The sequence below is a fragment of the Acinonyx jubatus genome, chromosome B1, assembly GCF_027475565.1.
Source record: "Acinonyx jubatus isolate Ajub_Pintada_27869175 chromosome B1, VMU_Ajub_asm_v1.0, whole genome shotgun sequence".
NCBI lineage: Eukaryota > Metazoa > Chordata > Mammalia > Carnivora > Felidae > Acinonyx > Acinonyx jubatus.
In genome coordinates, this window is record NC_069382.1 from 26,093,081 (window position 1) to 26,105,943 (window position 12,863).

The 12,863-nt window shown below is 44.4% G+C and overlaps 2 long non-coding RNA genes across 2 annotated transcripts in view; one reads left to right on the forward strand and one right to left on the reverse strand.

Annotated features, from left to right (window-relative positions):
- Positions 1–1,649: 1,649 nt before the first annotated feature.
- The window catches only part of LOC106984664 (uncharacterized), a 94,840-nt gene continuing 83,626 nt past the window's right edge, over positions 1,650–12,863 (reverse strand). The window contains exons 5-6 of the long non-coding RNA XR_008295897.1: positions 11,858–12,053; positions 1,650–1,959 (exon numbers count right to left, since the gene is read on the reverse strand). This is a non-coding gene — a long non-coding RNA (uncharacterized LOC106984664). The remainder of the gene's footprint in view (positions 1,960–11,857; positions 12,054–12,863) is intronic.
- Positions 2,627–12,830, forward strand: LOC113604667 (uncharacterized). Its single transcript, XR_003426668.2, has 3 exons — positions 2,627–3,410; positions 9,646–9,709; positions 9,831–12,830. It is a non-coding gene; the product is annotated as an uncharacterized LOC113604667 (long non-coding RNA).

Consider the following 12,863-nt stretch of genomic DNA (forward strand, 5'->3'; position numbering starts at 1 on the left):
TCCATCCACATTGTTGCAAATGGCAAAATTTCATTCTTTTTGATTGCTGAGTAATACTCCATTGTACACACACACACACACACACACACACACACACCATACCACATCTTCTTTATCCATTCATCCATCGATGGACATTTGGGCTCTTTCCATACTTTGGCTATTGTCGACAGTGCTGCTATAAACATGGGGGTGCATGTGTCCCTTCGAAACAGCACACCTGTATCCCTTGGATAAATACCTAGTCGTGCAATTGCTGGGTCATAGGGTAGTTCTATTTCTAACTTTTTGAAGAACCTCTGCACTGTTTTCCAGAGTGGCTGTGCCAGCTTGCATTCCCACCAGCAGTGCAAAAGAGACCCTCTTTCTCTGCATCCTCGCCAACATCTGCTGTTGCCTGGGGTGTTCATGTTAGCCATTCTTATGGGTGTGAGGTGGTATCTCGGTGTGGTTTTGATTTGAATTTCCCTGATGATGAGTGATGTCGAGCATTCTTCCAGGCGTCTGTTAACCAGGCTGTGAGTCTTCATCAAGGAACTGTCAACTGTGTGTTGCTAAATTTAAGAATTGCTATGGACGATCGATTCTTGTCTCCTCTTTCCTTTCTTGTTGACAGGAGAGTTTCTAGCCGTTATGATATACCTGTCCCACCAATGTATGTTGAGTGTGTGGGCTGCACGTAATTTGTCTCTTTAGTTCACAGCTGTTCAGATCGAGAGGAGCTGTATTTGAAGAACTATTCTCAAGGAACCACCCCTGAGAGAATTCATCTTCCCCGGACCTGATTTCATCAATGAGATCCTGGACTTCTAACCGATGGTATCAGACTTTGGGAGACCCTGCGAGAGCAGCTAATGAATTTTGCATGTGGGACAGACACGAGTCATTGGGGCTGACATCTTGACTGAAATCTTGCCAGAGGCCCCAAGCCACAGACGCCCAACTAAGCTGTTCTCAAATTTGAGACTTACAGACTGTGTGAGATAGTAAATGTTAACTGTTGTTTTATTGTTAGGCTTTTATGTAATTTGTTTTTGCAGCAATCAATAACTAATACAAAATGAATCACAGTATTTGACTCAGCAGTAAAATTTATTTATATATTACATTTCATAGTAATGTTTAAAATGATAATAGAACTACATTAGATAAAGGGGCAGGGTAAGCAGCCAGAGATATAAGAGAGCGAAATACTTACCTACCTTAACAGAGTCATAGACGCCATCTAAAATTGATACACTAAGAAGTAGCAGAAATTGCATATTACATAGAAAATATGGAGATAAATATCAGATGACTTTACCTACAAGGGGTAAAAGGGCTTGTTTTCTAGGAGCATCTGGGTGGCTCAGTCAGTCGAGGGTCTGACGCTTTGTGTCGGCTCAAGCCACGGTCTCACAGTGTGTGGGTTCGAACCCCGTGTTAGGCTCTGGGCTGACGGCTGTGGAGTCTGCTTGGGATTCTTTCTCTTCCTCTTTCTCTGGCCCTCCCTGGCTCTCTCTCTCTCTCTCAAAATAAATAAACATTTAAAAAGTAGGAGGGGGCTTGTTTCTAGAAAAAAAGAAACTGGAGTCGGAGGGTGTAGGACTCCCCCTCAAAGGTGGTCGTCTTAGAGATGTTTTAGAAACTAACGTACATAGTAATTTTAATAAAAGTAAAATTTTTATTTAGAGAAAGAAGGACTCTGTATCTCAGACCCTGGGAGATGTTGGTGAAGGTGTGGGCTGCAGGAAGTGATAATCATGACAAAAAGAGAAGATTCACTGGAGAGCTGAGCCATACCAGCTCCCAAGCCCAGGGGAGTGAGCCTGGGGGCACCCGGGCAGAGGGGCAGCTCCCGGGCTGCGGGTTGTGGGGAGCACGTGTACAAAGCAGCCATCTCTTGACCATGGTTTCTCGCAGATGCATGGGCTTGCCTTTTCACTGAAGTCCTAGCCACCATCACACCATCACACCGCCCTAGCAAGAAGCACAGGAAGCTTGTTAGGAAAACCCCGCTCAGCAGGATGGTCGGGTTGGGAAACCCGTGTTCAAGCCCCCTCTGCCCCTCATGAGCCCTGAGACCCCGCAAAGTCCCTCTCTTCCCTCTTCCATGGAACAGGCTGACTTCACGGGGTGCCTCCCTCACAGGGCCTCCTAGAGAGTGAAATCGTCAAGGGGGAAAGCGCTTTGAAACTGTCAAGTGCCGATCAACCACGGGTCCCCATTCCCCCCGCTTTGGCAACTGGACCTCGACCGCCTCCCTGCACGTTGACTGGAGAAAGAGAGAGCAGCCCTCTGGATTATGAAGAGAAATGGCCCATTCTTCCCATGACCTAGAAAATCTTCTCCAGGGTCAGAGTTACCTGGAAAAGTTGTGGAGAGCTGGGACACTACCTCTTCCCCGGCCGAATGAGGCATGAACATCACGAGGGCTGAGAGAACTAAGAAATGAAGGTATCAGAGCCCCCACTGGCTTGATGTGACCATTTAAGTACCTCACGTCACCTTTCCTCACCTTTCCTACTTTCTCCAATAGTTCTGGGTGACCCACGCTTTTCGCTTTTCCTGAACTTCTGTTCTTTCTGCTACACTTCTGGGGTAGGAGGGGCGGTTATCCTCCTTTTTTTTTTTTTTTTTTTGGTGCAACATGAAACGATTGGAGACCAAGAGCAGACTCCACGCATCTCCTCTTTGGAAGCTCTTCACATGAAAGAATGAAACACCCCGAGCAGCGCTGACTTGTGCCGTGTGTGTGGCCCGCCGGCACAGGTGTCCGTAGGCAGGTAGAGTGGGAAGATGCTGATGGGCACAGAACCCTGAGATGTCTCTTCCTGGTGATTTCCCGCAGGGGAGGGTGGCTCTAAGGCTTTCTCGAAGGTGTTTAGTGTTGAGACTCTTTCTCCACGCCTATAGCTAACGTTGGCATCACTGTCTCCCCGCAGGTGTCTGATGTTGCTTGCAATCAGACGTACTTTTGGAGAAAAGGTGGCAGGAACCATTAGAGGTAGCTTTAACCACTTCGTTGCCAATACAGGGAGAGGACTGTGCCGATGGAGCCCACAAATTGGCCCATTTAGTTGGGCACAAGGTGTTAGCCTTCTAGTGTGTCCCAAATTTATCCTTGAAATCTTCCTAAAGAGCAAAGCAGCGCATTTGTAGGCATGAAAAACCTGCAGTGTGGCCCTGAGAGCTGGGATTCCATCAGCAATTCTGCACCTGCTATTGAACACGGCCTGCATTTTGTTTTACGTAAATGGAGGCCTTGGGATTTGCCCGGCGGGGGGTGAATTCCTTTCATTTTGCCACAGAACAGGAAGAGCTCCATGTGGAAGACTGTCAGCTGCTTTCGGGAAGGATGGAGTTCTACACATTCTCTCTCCGTGTGTGCATTGCTCCTGAATGTTTTAGAGGTTCTCTGGAAGACTAAGGTAAGGGCAGAGTCCTGAACAATACACTTGCCTATACTATTCAACAGGAAAGGAAGAACATTAGCTAAAACAGACACCATTTCTCAGTGAATAAAACGTAGAAACCTTGGGGCGCCTGGGTGGCTCAGTCGGTTGAGCGTCCGACTTCGGCTCAGGTCATGATCTCACAGCTCGTGAGTTCGAACCCCATGTCAGGCTCTGTGCTGACAGCTCAGAGCCTGGAGCATGCTTCTGTTTCTGTGTCTCCCTCTCTCTCTGCCCCTAACCCACTCACATTCTGTCTCTGTCTCTCTCAAAAATAAATAAACATTAAAAAAAATTTTTTTAAAGAAAAAAAAAACGTAGAAACCACCACAGACTTAAGAAGTTGTTAAATTACATCAGGCGAGTATTCTTTTCTGTAGCTTTCCCCTGTGTCATAAAAGTGTCACTTACAGAAACGTTTATAATGCAGAGAGGAGTCTCGACTCTAAAAAGAGAATGATGGTGTTTGAGATAAAAATTATATGTCTTCGTGATTCATCCATCTAATCAATCGATATTTTGAAGAGCCTTCTACATTCTGGGATACAGAGATGGTTAAAACCATGTGAAAAGGTACAATCTCTGCTCTCTGGCTTAACAGGAGAGAAACATGGAGAGGAAGACGGAAAGCCAGGGAGAGACAGAGAGGTCCGGGCTGCCAAAGATCAGAGACAGAGTAGACAGACATCTTTCAGCACCACACACAGAGCTGGCAGAGAGGTGACGTAGGGTAAGCCACGGATTGCTTGCTGTGGGATACTGGTCAACTCACTCGATCCTTTTAGGCTTATGTTTTCCCATCTGCTGCAAGCTATGTTTTTCAGTGGAGCAGAAGAATTACATAATTGTATAGATTGCCTCAACTTCTAAACACATGGAAGTTTCATATGCAAGTAAGGGGATTTGTTCTTGCAACAAATATGAATAGTGGTCAAGGCTATGTTGCTGTATACATTGTGTACAATTGCAAGAAAAAAGCACATACGGTCTCTAATCTTACAGGGCTCACATTATCATGAGAGTGCTTAAACATGGGCTAGATCACCTAGTAAGATATGTAGTGGCATCTAATAATACAGAATTCATGTCCAAGGGAGACCCCAGAGTCTGACCTGCCTCCTAATTCCAGGTCCACCACTTACAAGCTATAAGACTTGGAGCATTTACTTCTCTAAGCCATATGTTTCTTATCTGTAAGCCTGGAGCTAATAATACTGACTTTGTACGGCTGGTCTGAGAATTAAATGAGATAATGCATGTGAAGTGCTTTTCGCAGTGATTGGAACAGAGTAAGCACTCGGTAAATGGTAGCTTTCGTAATGATCTTTAAAAATCCTTCCAATTCTGAAATTTCTACAGCTGGCCTATTTTAGTCTCTGAGGGTAAATAGAAATACCGTACAAAGAGAAGAGACAACAGCACAGAGCCACGTGGGGCCTGAAGAGGCCCTGTTTAGTACATGTGTCTGGTGTGGACTTGAAAATTTTTGTTCACTTCTTTCAAATCTTGTTCAAGAACCATGAGATACATAAATGCTTGAAATTCACATGTCTACATGTTGCTGGCTCATTCTCTTCTTGGCTGATTAGAGCAAGGGTATGAATCAACAAGTAATGAGTTGTTGTAACTGCTTTTGTCCTATCCATCCCTGAGCAAATATACATTTGGACCTCATCATTTCCTATTCTATGAACTCTGACAGTCCAACATTTCATTGGCTCATCTCCAAAGAGACCAGTTTTATTTTCTAATATATTAATTTGCTTGAAAACTGAATTTGGGTGATTCATCGTAACTAACATATTTTAGCTGAAATAAGAACCTTCACAAAAAACCTAGAAAACACAGAGGCAGGATATATCAATGACCAACACTTTGGGTGTGACTTTACCTAGAACAAGAAATCCTAAGTTGCTATTATAAGTGTATACTATTTTCCTTTAAATTATGAAATAAATTTTTCCATGGATTTACCCAAAAAGATTTTCTTAAGCATAATCTGCTCAGACTAGAGGGATTTTTTTTAAGATTAACTTTTAAGGCACTCTTGAGATTTGCATAAATCTTTCTTAATGACAAATTTCTGTTCAGCTATTCTGCTTCTCTCTATAATATTTGGAACCATTTCCCTCATCTATATCTTTTGTCTTTCCAAAGGCATTTTTACAGAGGGTTAGGTAATGAAATCACAAAGAACTTATTCCATCGCAATTTTCCTGAGACATTTGCCATTCTCGGAACAGATTGTTTTATAAGCATATTTTACCCACTCACATAAAACAGCAAGACAGATTTTCTTACAAAAGAAAATAGGTTGCATGCTTCTTTAACTATTGCCTTTCAATTAGAATAGGCAAGAGCACGCTTCCCAAATGCTAGACAAATAGCCCAGTGTGCCGCTTATATGTCATTTCGATTGGTTTGTGGTGACTAACATATGGACTTACACCGATGTGTATATCCATCCGATATGCACTGAAACCTACCTGTGCTGGGCTCTGGGCTAGTGCTAGAGAGCCCACAGAAGGTTAGGAAGACACTGTCTCTGTCCCCAAGGGCTCACAGCTAGTCAGAGAGACAGAGGAGGCTTCAAAAGAGGGGATGCCGCTTGAGCTGAGCCTTGGAGGAAGATTAGAAGTTTGCCAGGTAGAGGAGAGATGAACTGATATTCCAAGCAGCAGAACAGCCTTTTCAAAGGTCCAGAAGCACCAACTTGCACAATAGGTTCGGGAAGTGATGACATCAGTACACATAACCAGAGGACAGTAGATGGCCCTTAAACAAAGGTGTTCAGTGGGTGGATTAGCGTGGATGGCTAATGCACATTTTGGCCCGTTTCCTAATCACACATCATAGGCCACTTGAGCTCAGGTTTCCTGGTCCTTCAGCACCAGATGGCCAGCTCCCGTCACCATCCACTAGACCCTTGGGGGTCACCTTCTTCCAAAAGCCTCCCGTGCTCATAAAGATGGTGGTGACTTAGCCACTCTGTAGGCAAGGTGTGCGGGATAACTTGAGCGTGAAGGACATACATTCTGAAATCATTTCTGCCCCCTCCTCAGTGACCTTCAGCAATTGACTTAACCTCTTTTGCCTCAATTTCTTCATGCATAAAATGAAGATTAAAAGGGACTAACCTCATAAAATCATTGCAAAGACTAAGCATCATGAAATATCTAATGATTTACTTTTTTTAATGTTTATTTATTTTTGAGAGAGAGACAGAGTGAGAGTAGGGTAGGAGCAGAAGGAGAGGGAGACACAGAATCGGAAGCAGACTCCAGGCCCTGAGCTGTCAGCACAGAGCCTGATGCAGGGCTTGAACCCACAAACTGTGAGATCATGACCTGAACTGAAGTCGAACACTTAACCAACTGAGCCACCCAGGCGCCCCAAAGTATGTAATGATTTAGATAAGTGATTGGCCCATAGTAAGCACTCAGTGAGTTTTACTTATTGTTTATTCAAATAATATGCTTCCCCCAACAAATGCCTCATTAGTCTGCACAAATAAAATCCTAATAACAGTTCCCCTATTCGCTTCGTTTTCTGTAAGGAAGGTCAAAAGCTTGTTGTTTCTGCTGCTTTCAGCCTGATAAGGAACCTCCACATTCTGGAAGTTAAAGTGCTTCCCGTTTCTCCACTTCCTCCCACCATTACCTTTATCATATCTGACATTTGCTAAAAACAACCTAATTCCCTTTTTTCATCTAATCATATGATGTAAATAAAACTCATGTAATAATGCCACCTGAGTCTCTCTTCCTTGACCTCTTCCCAGAGGTTTTCCATGAGCTTCCCCTGGGGCTGTGGCAACCCCAGTAGGTAAATATTTCTGGATCCGCAGGGCCACACTGCATGTCTCTCCCCATAAGCTGGTTCCCTTTGAAAAAGGCATATTTATCCCTCCCCCGACTAAAATTCTGAGTTCCATCCCATAGGTTAAAGCAACCAACCCCTGAGATTGTATTTTTATGTTATGTCCATTGCATCCCAAGGCTCTGCATGTTGGCATGTAGATGTCAAATGCTCCTCATACTGTTTCTGGTTCTCCCTCTCCCCTCCTTCAGTGTTGTTCCATGTGAGTTCCCTGACAAAGCCCCTTATTCCTCCGTACTTGGGAACTTGATCTCTCCCTCCTTTATACTCAGTGTAAAGTTTCCTAAACTGGCGATTCTCTAGGCAAATAGACTCTTCCCTTTCCTGGTGAAATACAACTCACGCCTACCCGAAGAGTCACTACCATATCTTAAGCTGTGCTTCATGAATCAAACTTGAAATCTCACAGCCTTTGCAAAGCCAATCTTCATCTCACTTCTGAAGTCTCTGAAGAAAACTGCCACCTGTATCTCCAAGTCTTCTACTGTAACATTATTATAGTGATAATAATGCCAACAGATAATGCTTCTTGGCCCCTAATATATGTCAACGGAGATACTTCACAAACATCGGTTCATGTAACGTTCATAAGAGTGCTGTGAGATAGGCACTATTAATTTGCTCATTTTACAAATAAAGGAAATGAGGGGCACCTGGTGGCTCAGTCGGTTAAGTATTCGACTTCAGCTCAGGTCATAATCTTGTGGGTCGTGAGTTCGAGCCCCACATCGGCCCCTGTGCTGTCAGCGCAGAGCCTGCCTTGGATCCTCTGTCCCCTCTCGCTGCACCCCCACATGCATGAGTACTTGTTTCTTTCAAAAATAAATATTTTTTTTCTAAAAAAAGGGAACGATGCTTGGAGGTAAAGTAATTTGGCAAAGTTCACACCAGTAGGAAGTGTCAGAACAAGGATTCAAATGTAAAACTTTCTCCATACCAGACCCATACTGATGATCATTAGATTCTACGGTCTTGCCTAAAGATACTTTAGAATACAAAGTTTTCTGATTCTCATGTGGGATACATTAAATAATTACCCCGAATTTCCCACCTCTTCCTATATCCACACCCTTGTCATGGCCTCTCAATGCTTCAGCATGTTCTCTCTGCCCTTGACTTTTGGCTTGACCATGTGACTGGCTTTGGCCAATAAAATGTGGATAGAAATGACAGGCTTGGTCCTTGTAGTAGTCTCCTGGGGCTGCCGTAACAAATCACTACAAACTTGGCAGCTCACAGCCACAGAAATTTATTCTCTCACCGTTCTGGAGACCAGAAGTCCCAAATCAGGGTGTGCACAGGATAGTTCCTTCTTGCCAACTCAAAGGGAGAATGTGTTCTGTGTCTTTCCCCTAGCTTTGGGCAGTTGCCAGCATCCTTGGACTTTGGTTGTATCAGCAAAACTCCAGTCTCTGTCTCCGTGATCATATGGTCTTCTCCCTACGTGTCTGTGTCCAAATTTCTCTTGTCTTAAGGACACCAGTCATTGGACTAGGATCTACCTCAATCCAGTATAACCTCATCTTAATTTGATTACATCTGCAAAGACCTGATGTCCAAAATAAGGTCACATTCATATAGATAAGAGAGGGGGAGCATCAGGATTTCAACTCTCTTTGGGGGGCACATAATTCAACCCACAACAGGCCTTAGAAAGCATTTGGTTTTCCTGCTTGGCTCCATCACCAGGGAATGACCTCCCCCAGATCGCTGCTGCCCTTCATCCCAGGCCCAAGAATGAACAGCTGTGGAGCTGCCCCAGCCCAGCCAGATGAGCCCTCAGCCTGATCTTGGCCAGTGGGCCAAGTCCAGCCTATGGGAGCCACCCCCACCTGACCCACAGACCATGAGAAAATATGATTGTTGCAATCCATGGTGTTTTGAGGTGGTTTATTATGCATCGTTTTTGCAGTAACACTTAATCATGCAATTGACTTCCTACCCATTAGAAATACCTAATTAAAAGCTACAATTGGGAAAACCCAATCTCAAGAACAGAAAAAACCATACTATTCCTAGATATATTACCCCTCAGCAGGTCTTGGCCCTGTGAACTTAAACTTTCTGTTATTTATGGAAAACAGACTATTTTCTAATTTAAAAAAATTATTTGGACCCCACTGGAGCTCCATTGAAGAAACAAGGTGAGCCCATCCATAGATAGTAAGGAGGACTGAGGAGGACAGGAAAAGAGCTAAAGATGTAAAACAAAATAGCCCTGCCTTGCACTTCCTTGAGATCTGTTGGATGAGTGTGAATGCTTCTGTGGGTGAACGGGGTGAACTGTAGCCTGTCATAATGATGTCTAGATATTTGTTTCTTGTTGCTCAAGGGCACTTCTAGAAAAAAACAGCAGCTGCAGAGGAGCCTAGACACTTTACCAGGAAGAAAAGCAAGTATGGAGGCTCCTAGAAGCCAGGCACATGGCCAGGCTATTCATTTCGTTGGGTCGTGGGAGTTCAAGCTACATGTTATGCTCTGACTTCCTCGTCTCATTCAGCCCCTTTCTCTTGTCAGACATTTCCCAGTCCCGACTACACTCAAGCTTCGCCCAGGAAGATTTTTCACACTGATAATTAGAATCGACATATTTATGGGGCTCTATTTTTGCGTGGACCATCCGGTCTGAGGCCAGTATTCCTTTTGAAGTCTGGAGAATTGGAACCTTGGAGGAACTGAACAGTTCCCAGAGAGCAGAGCCTCAGGGAATAAAACTTTAGACAGGCCTTAAGATCATTAGCGCTCGTTTTCCTTCACGCACAGATATCTCTCTGGAAAACCTTTGGTGGCCAAAGTCATTAATGATCACATATAAAACCCTAATTAATCCAAATGGGAATCCAATTCTTGACAAGCTGATTTCATCTCCATTAGATTTGTGGTTTGCAGAACCTGGGACCACTTTGCCCCATAACAAAAAGCAGTCACACTCCACCCTGTTGAATTCTGAGTCACTCGAGCTTCGAGTTCCCGGGTGATTTTGCGTGAGTCATTGTTCCACATGAGGATTTCTAATTCAGTCAACAAAAAGCACTCAACTATTCATCTTTTGCTACCAATTACTCAGTTTCGAAATGACATGTACCCACAGTATTCAGTGGATCCGTACCTCTGCAAAACGCACCTTAGAACAATTTGTTCTCTTAAATGAGTAGCTAGAAAAGTTCCATTATGCCAAGCACAATGTAATTGTTGCCCTGGCAGACAGCTGCCCAGGAAAGGCACTCTGGACTGTCGTTTGATACTTGAGAGTCGGCTCCTGTAGGAGGACAGGTGCATTTAGAACACCATTGAGGGATGGATGGAAACAAAGAAGGGCATCGAGTGAACTCTATGATTTAAGATCATTAATTAAAGCTCTCTAAACTTCCATTTCTTCATCTGTAAAGTGAAGATGATAGTGTTGCCTGCCCATCTTTCAGGATGATTATCAAAATTCGTTCAAGTTAATAAATGTGTAAGCAGTACGTACTAAGCCCAATGCTGTAACAGTTATCTCTGGAAATATGATGGTACACTAGTGTTACTTCTTGATTCAATGGTCATTTAATGGAAAAATAAAATAACTTAGATAACTTGTTAAAATCCTCACAAATATAAAACAGAGGCAGTAGTAATGGGAGTAAACTCAGAGAGTCAACATTGGGAGGGAACAGAAAGATTCTGCAGCCTAATCCTTTCATTTTTAAAAAATTTTTCTAATGTTTATTTATTTTTGAGAGAGGTAAATGAAAGTGCGAGCAGGGGAGAGGCAGAGAGAGAGAGGGAGACACAGAATCCAAAGCAGGCTCCAGGCTCTGAGCTGTCAGCACAGAGCCCAACAAGGGGCTCGAAATCACGAAATGTAAGATCATGACCTGAGCCGAAGTCAGATGCTTAACCGACTGAGCCGCCCAGGCGCCCCATAACCCTCTCATTTTTAATTAACCGAATGCCACAGAGATGAGCAACTTTTGCCAGGATGTATGTACAACTAGTAGAACTAAATATTGGTTGTTAAGATATTCCAACTTTTAAGCAGATTCCTCAAAACTCAGAGAGTAAGAGCTGGTACAGTCAGCTGCAATTTAAACAATTCTACGGGGAAGGTTGGAGACATTTAGAGAAACTTCTCAGCTCTGGTTAACACTGCAGGTAAAGGGTCAGGCTCCGGAATCAGACTGACCGGGTTGGATTCTGGGTCTGCCACTCATTAGCTAGTGACCTCGGGCAAGTTACATACATGTCTATGTCTCATTTCCTCCTCTGTAACATGAAGATAATAAAGTACCCAACTCCACAGGGTTGTTGTGAGGACTGAAATGAATTAATACGTAAAGGGCTTAGGACAGGGTCCGGCACATGACAGGCTCACAGCAACTGGTATCTATAAAATGGGACTTAAGTAAAGCGAAGTAAATGACTCTCTCGGGTCATTCTGCTTGTAGGAGAGGTATCTGCAGAAGGGATGATGGGGGCACACACACATTGGACCCAATGGTGGCACTCCAAGCAGTGAGGGCAGTGAATGTCTCTTATACCACAAAGCAAACCAGAGCTGTTACCTTCAGGCTACTTCTTTCCTTTCACCAAGACGTCAGCTAACCTCCTGAGCATTTCAGACATCACGTGTGAGTGCGGATGCCGAGAACGAGCCTGAATTCCAGGACTGAGACTCTCATCCACTCAGCTCCTACCTGCGGCTTACTCTGGGTTCAATTAAGGCAGCAGAGGGTTTGCAGAGGAGAGGTGGCCCCTGTTCTGAGATAAAGGCATTGATCACCCTTCATTAACAATTCATTAGCATCCTCTGCCCCACTTGATCTGGCCTGAAGGTTGCCGGGCAGAGCCTGGGGCGTGGTGTTTGGTTTACACACTGATCCCTATCACTGTGACCATCTGAGGCTTTCTAACCTCAGCAGAGCAGGCTGGCCCGGCTGACCCTCGGTCGGGGTCACTCTGGGACAACAGTCCATTTCCCGGACTCGCTGGTAGGCAGGGGTAGAAGCAAAGGCAAAGGAGAGAAAGAACGGGGCTGTAACCTAGTCAATGGAAGTGATACAGCTGGAGAAAGCAGGTCAGCCCAGAGGCGCGGTCAGCACAGGACAAGGCAGTGTCCAATAGGAAGGGGTTGTGCACACTCAGCTCTGTGCTCAGAGCGGGTGACCTGTCCCCGAGAATGCGGTCTGATTTCCTCTAGATACATCCCTTTGGTGGAGAGGGAGCATCCGGCTTCATTTAACATTCCAAGCAGACAGCCAGCTCCCTCTTCTCGCTCAGATTCCAGCCTCGCCTGGCTGTCTTCCGATGATAATTTGACTTCCCACGTAGATTTCACCACAGGGAGAGAATGTGCTTGAAACAGAATGTGTGTCTGATCTCCTGGCCGATTTTACTTGTCATTGTAAATTAATAAAATGGCGTTTTGATTTACACATCTGTCTCTGGTGAACTTGGTTAGTATGACTGAGGGCCCGATAAACTGATCTTACCTCAGTGTGCTGACAAAACCAATTTTCTCAGCTTTTGAACCTGAAAAACTAAAGGCCAGACCCTGGACTGTGGTTAAAT